Here is a 7093-nt window from a genome sequence, read left to right on the forward strand (position 1 = left end):
AGCCATGATTCAAAAAATATAGTCAGCCATTTGTAAACTATCAACTCTTTTCTAATTGTTAGTTTACACTCTAAAGCTATCTGTGTCGAGGGTTTTTAATTTTTATTATACTTTTGACGTTATTTTTTTTATATAAATACAATTTTTTGTAAAAATCCATAATAAGTATTAAAACTAAGCATATATAAAAGTGAACTTTTATATCAAGAATAAAACAAACACAACGAGAAATAGCCTTTTCTAATACGAAACTAAAAAGAATCTCTTGACTTCTATTTGTAACGGTAGTGTTTCTTTGCTGGCAATAATGTAAGTTTGTTATTGGTATTCTTATACAACAAGTTTTCACACAAAGACATTACGGCTAAGAGCGGAGTTAGTGCGGAATCTAGAACTGCACTTGTTCCTTTATATAATATATATTATTTTCGAAACAATCGTAATATACACAAACATTTCTTGGTTTTTCAGTTAAACTTTTACAATTACTTTATTTTTTTTAGCTTTACGCTGTATCCCACATATAGCAGGGTACACAGTAAATAATAATTCATTTTCCCGAGTTGAAAAACACAATTATTTATTTGCTTGCTTCGCCCGCTTGAAATACTCACTTATTTATTTGCCAATCTGGATTATTTTACTCGATAATTTTGTTGTACTAACATTGTCACTTTAAGAACAATAAACGAAATCTATCACTAACGATTTTATTATATATAGTATAATATATAGATTGTTATAGATAAGGCATGGTATATTCGCATTAAAATCTATTGGACACTATACTGACGCAATCTTGGCGCAATTTAAAAACGACAGTACAAGCGACCGTAAGATCTCAGATCGGGGAATTGCTTAAGAGCATTTTATTATTATAAAAAAATGTAATTTCCTCCAATGTCATCTTAACTTTCTGAGCATTTCTTCATTTCCTGAGTACTTTCTTTAAACAATAGGTTCACCTATTGTTTCAAGGCATTCTCCTCCTCCTCTCAAAAAATCAATAAAATGTATAAAAATAAAAAATAGTCTATGAACATTGCTCTTTTTATATTCGGCTGAATCAAAATAGAATTCCCATTTAATTTAAAAAGCGAAAATAGCAGTAGGGCAATTTATTATGAAGGAATTTTATTTCATTTGCACAGTTTTTTCATAATAAATAAAATATCTGGCTTTTTAAACGGAATATGTATTTTTTGTTTGTACATAAAAAATACTTATTGTATTTTTGACATTTTTGAAGTGCTATTATACCTGATACCTAGAAAAAAAAACTTATTTAGAAAATATAAAAATGTTCTGTCTGTACCCATTTAGAATATTTTCCTTCCCCTCTTTCTCGGAGCATTGTGTGTTACTCAACCTCGCGCTTTGCATCTTTACCAGAGCGAGAAAACGAAAATATTAAATACTTCGTTTCCCTGAGTGGGAATCAACCCCACAACCGTCACGATTTACATCGCAAGCGCTGCGCCACGATGTCCTCTTATGTATAATAAACATTAATGTTTAAAAGAAAATTACGATATTATACTTACAAGAGAAAATTAACTATACACGTAAATAAAACTAAAGTTATATCTATCTATTCTAATATTATAAAGCCTTACCAGTAACTACTGTTACGAATTGAAAAATCATTAACTATATATTCCATTTATCGAAGAAGGCTGTATAGGCTTATATTATACTAGCGGACGCGCGCAGCTTCGCTTGCCTATTTAAAGGTGAATTCTAATAACCCATGAAACATGTGTTCAATGAAATATTTTTAAGTCTAAATTTCAAATTTTATAGAAATCGGTGCCGATTTAAATTGTTTTCCATACGAACTTTAAACCCCTATTTCACCCCTTTAGGGTTATAATTTTTTAAAATCCCTTCTTAGTGGATGTCCAGATTACGAAAGTAAACTTTTGTCCAAATTTAACGTTGCTACCATCAGCGGTCAAGGCTGTGCATGCGTCTTACCTCAGTCAGTCAGGACAAGTCCTTTTATATATATAGATAGTGTTAACCATTGCGATGTACCACATTGTACGTATATGCGGTCTAAGATACCCTCGGGCACTTATGTTACTTATGTGTCATACCACAGTTCGTAGTTGTTTCCCACGCTGGCGAAGCCGCAGCTAAGAGCTATTATACATAGCTTTAAAATTAGATGTCAATTTTTTTACAACTTAACCGACAACAGTTTTTTACAACTTAACGGAAAATAGACCGTCATATATATCGTACATAATATTATATACGTATATAGTTTGTTTTTAGTATACTGAAATTCATTATTCATTACAATTTTTAAAAATAATATTACACCCTGCAAAAGTCGATAAATATAAATCTAAATTTTAGTTATATAAAGTCTTCATAAATTTTCGGAATACAATCAAAAACCACACAATCACATAATATTTTTCGTGAATTTGTATTTTTATTGGCGTGACTTGCAAATTTTTGCAATTGAACTAACCCCTGAAAAAGATATGAGCAGTTTGGTGTAAATCCAACTTCCGGGCTTTCTGCCAACACTATTCGCACTGCAGAAATATGAGGGATCTATAAAAATTGTATTACATAGCTTCCACTATTAGGTGTAAACTCTCAAATATTTTTTTATTAATTATTATTAATTATTCTCAATTATTTTTTATATTATAATAATAATCCAATTTAGCATTCTGGTCAAGTTAGGTGCTTCCATTTAAATATAAATATACTTATTTTTATGCGTATTTACGTAAAGTTATAGTAAATTTAGATAGTAAATGTAGATTATTTATTAATCAATATAGAACATATAAAGTTTATGAATTCCAAATCATAAACTTTAAATACATGAATGCATTTTATGCACACAATTTATTCTTAGATTTTCTTCGTAGATTCTTCTTCAGCATTCTGTATCCGCTACAAGTCTTAACTCGAATAACTGTATTTCCCCACAAAAGTTCTTCAACGCCTCGATGTGAACATAACATGATTTATGAATTTAAAAATTTGCTTCGAAGCTGTCTAACTACGTAGCAATAAAATAGTTTTTAACTGTAACTTCTGAAGCCCCTACCAAGCTTTATTCACTTTATATTGAAAACTAGTGGACCCGGACGCGGCTACGCCTGCTTCAACTATAGGAATATTTATTAAATATATTCATGAAATTATTTTCAATTCTCAATAGAATTAGTAAGAAAATATAAGCTCAAATAATCAAAAAGAATAATAAGTAGATACACATTATTAGAAAAAATTATCTGAGTTATTGAAATGAACTAACAAAAGGATTAAAAGTAACTAAAGGATAGCTATTCTTAATATTAGAAAAAGTACCTAAAGTTTTCCGTACGTGTGTACATAGATATCGACTCTACGAAATAACTAAACATTTCTCTCTATTAAGTAGGATAATTTTAGCGGGCAATATCAAATAAAATAAGAAGAGAATCAAAGTGTAGCTTAAATTAATTATAAACAACAAATAAAGTTCGTCAACGTCATCTGCCCGTTCGCGTCGGTCATGCTGTGCCGCCCGCTGGGTGGCTAGGTCATTTGGAATCAGTGACATCTCCTTAATTATTTATTAGTATGTTATACAGTAAACTATAATTTCAATCTAGATAAAATGCTAAAAGTGACTATTAAATTTATTTTCATAAGGATGAATATCAAAACGTCGCGGTAGCGGTCGCGTAGCAACGACGGTTGTTATTAACATGGCAGAATAAATTGCATGTCAAATTAGAATGTACTTTAAAATATATTAGTATATATGTGTAATGTAATCTTATATAGCCTATAGCACTTCTGAAGAATGCAGCTTTCATACAAAACAAAAACAATGAAAATCGGACCAGCAAATCCAGAGATCTTAGCGTTCAAACAAACAAACAAACAAACAAACAAACAAACAAACAAACTCTTCCGCTTTATTATATTAGTATAGATTATAACTGTTGTATTACATTACAAGAATATAATAAATATAATTAGTTCCTGTCCCGATATAATAGATTCAAAAATAAAAGGTTTCCAAGAAATAATAATAAAATTATATACATTTTGAACAAAATATTTGGCACTAGTACTTACTGCCCACACTTTCGATTACATGGACTTCACGACCATGCTATTTCGATTTACCATCCGTTCTCATTGAATCTTGCATCAGGTAGGTTAATAGATCCTAGTATCAGGAAACTGCGTTCTCCGGCTACCACCCACATTAGAAACATTCCATTAACCAAAGCTGGGAAATAAAACAATTTAAATATAATTATGCTTCTTAGTAGGGATTGAACTCACACCTATCACTACGGCAGCCGCAGCTATTCCTACGATACCTTTCATTTTTAATTATTTTAGTTAGTTATTTTATATAATATCCTATATAGTACCGCCATTGCACATTTGCATTATGTATATGTAAGTAAGTACCTGTCGTCTGTTGATGTCCAATCCATACATTATCATTATTGTTATTAAAACATTTAGTTCTAAAATTGATTTAATCTTTAATTAGATTTAAATTTGATTACAAAAAAAAACATATTTGTATTCATACTAGCGACCCGCTCGCGGCTTTGCCCGTTTAAACTACGCAATTATTAGTTTACTAATCTGAATTACTTTAGTGTTCTAATAAGATTAACGTTTGGCAAAATCCTTGCTTTTTAAGTTCACACAAATTGTAACAATTTAAACTTTTATATTTTCCACATATTTTTGTTAGCTTTCCCTGCATATCTCGACAGTAGAAAATATTAATAGCATAAGATATTCTTACCAGAATAACCAGGACAACGAGAAAAAACGTAACGTGCCTATTATATTCATAAAAAATAATCTGTTTATATTCATAAAAAAATCTTATCATTTACTAAAGATGAATTACATTTTAAAGGTTTTACAAATAATTCACTTTCAATATTTGTCAATATATTTATTAGTAGGGAACATCGATAGACTCAGGAAGGTCGTAAATACTTTTTGTATTGAACTATTCTTCATAGTTCTGCGAGTCTTCTAAAGTAGAATAAATGTAGTTTACTGATATTTGTTTCAAACTCTAAATCTTTTTGTATTTTGAATAAATCTATGATATTATCTATTTAAAATAATAGTTTATTTATAAGTTTAATACAAAACTATAAAGCAATACATTATGTTCTTGTATATTTTTTTTAGCTCTACACTATTTCCCGTACAGAAAAATAGAAGAAGACAACCTAGCCAAGCCAAGATCCATCCTTCGCTTTTCACATGAATTTAAGACGAACATGATAATAAAAATAAATTAATTGTCAATTATATTGATATTTTTCCTAAAAGTTTTAAAAGGCGAAATCTTCGGGCACCTAACAAAGGCGAACTCTTTTTAAAAACACTTTTCAAAGCTCGAAACTTAACTAGTTTATCAATATTGCTCTTAAATTATATTTTTATATTATATTCATATTATTTTAGTTCTATTTATAGGATTAAAATTTAAGATAACTTACATTGTTGCCTTACAAAGAATTAACTGATAAAAATCGACACTGTCATTATACAAATGTACCTACATCATATTATATTGTTTTAAATTATATGAAAATTTTGCTTAATATAAAAACAACGATGGCGTCAGAAATTTAAAAGCAATTTTATTAAACTGCTCATTAATTTTAGTAAAAACCAATTTTTTCACGTTAATTTATAATAAGCGATAATAAAAATAAAAAAATGCTGTAATAAAGCTAATTTTGAAATTTTTCAAAGTAACGTTAAATTAATATTAGAGGCAGGTGCGCCGGCTCGTTACGAGAGTATTTCATAATTACAGCAGTCGCTAGGGGATACTAGCGATGGGTATTACAAAGAACAATTTGCACGTCTGCGGAAAGTCTTTTCGTATAAAAGATGGAGCTTTTTCTCGTCTTTTCTGATTTTATTTGACGTTATTATATTATTGTATCATCGCTACAAAGATACTAGCTCGTGTTTTACTCTTTGTCGTCATTATAATGTTATTAATGTTAGTAAGGAGATTGTATCATCGCGACGCTGGCTCATTGTTTCGTCTTCACTTTCTGTAATAATATAATATATACTAGTATGATAATAAATAAAACGATTGGATTTGTACTTTAATAATTGAATTTAATGTTTTAAAAAACCGGTTAAGTGCGAGTTGGACTAACCCACCAAGGATTCTATACGAATTTCAGGATTGTAGGTCAATAGGAAGTATACCTTATAAAAATTGACAAACTTATGTTGCACTTATTATATGAGAGAAAATACAAATATAAATTTGTAATGATTTTTTCCTATAGACTTGAATATTTGATATTATCTTCAGCTATAAGATGTCTCTACGCGTTCTCGAGATAAATGGTTTTGACATACGGGCAGACGGTCAACAAAGTGATCCTATAAGGGTACCGTTTTTACCTTTTGAGGTACGGAACCATAAAAATGAGTTGAAGCTTAAAGCCTGGTTAGAGAGCCACCGAGTATCCCCTTTGTGCAAATAAGTAGGCCATTACTGTCCGTAGACCATATCTATCTACGTTTCCAAAGACTCTTTTTATTAATAACAAATGTACTATTATACAAATTACAACGCTACGCCCTAGAAAATGAAATACAGCGTTGAGTTCCACCAATCAACAAGTATCTAGTATTGCAGTGACGACGAACGAGTCTTCCTAGTTTATCCTAACCTTAGGTTATACCTGCTATATGGACAAAATATAGTACAAAAATCAATTAGAAGATAACGAGGACAAAAGTAACAGTCGGTCGAGAGTAGCAACCGAGTACTGTCTAAAAGTAAAATAGTGGCGAGCAAACTCTCAGTATTATTACTAAAATTTCGCTAAAATATTAAAATAATTGGAAGTTTGACTTTAGATATATACCAAAAATGTGTATATACGTATACGCCGCACATAGCAAGGTAGACAGAAAATGAGAACCTAGTATTGAGACACTTCGTTTCGCCCTGAAACCAGTCGGCGTCACCTTCCACCAAGAAACCTTCCTCCAGAATTCAGCGGAAAGTGGAGAACGGAAGAAAAGTTAATATTCAATACATATACTA

Source organism: Heliconius melpomene, chromosome 19, assembly GCF_056956725.1.
Source record: "Heliconius melpomene rosina isolate 202511_hmr_F chromosome 19, ASM5695672v1, whole genome shotgun sequence".
Taxonomy (NCBI): Eukaryota; Metazoa; Arthropoda; class Insecta; order Lepidoptera; family Nymphalidae; genus Heliconius; species Heliconius melpomene.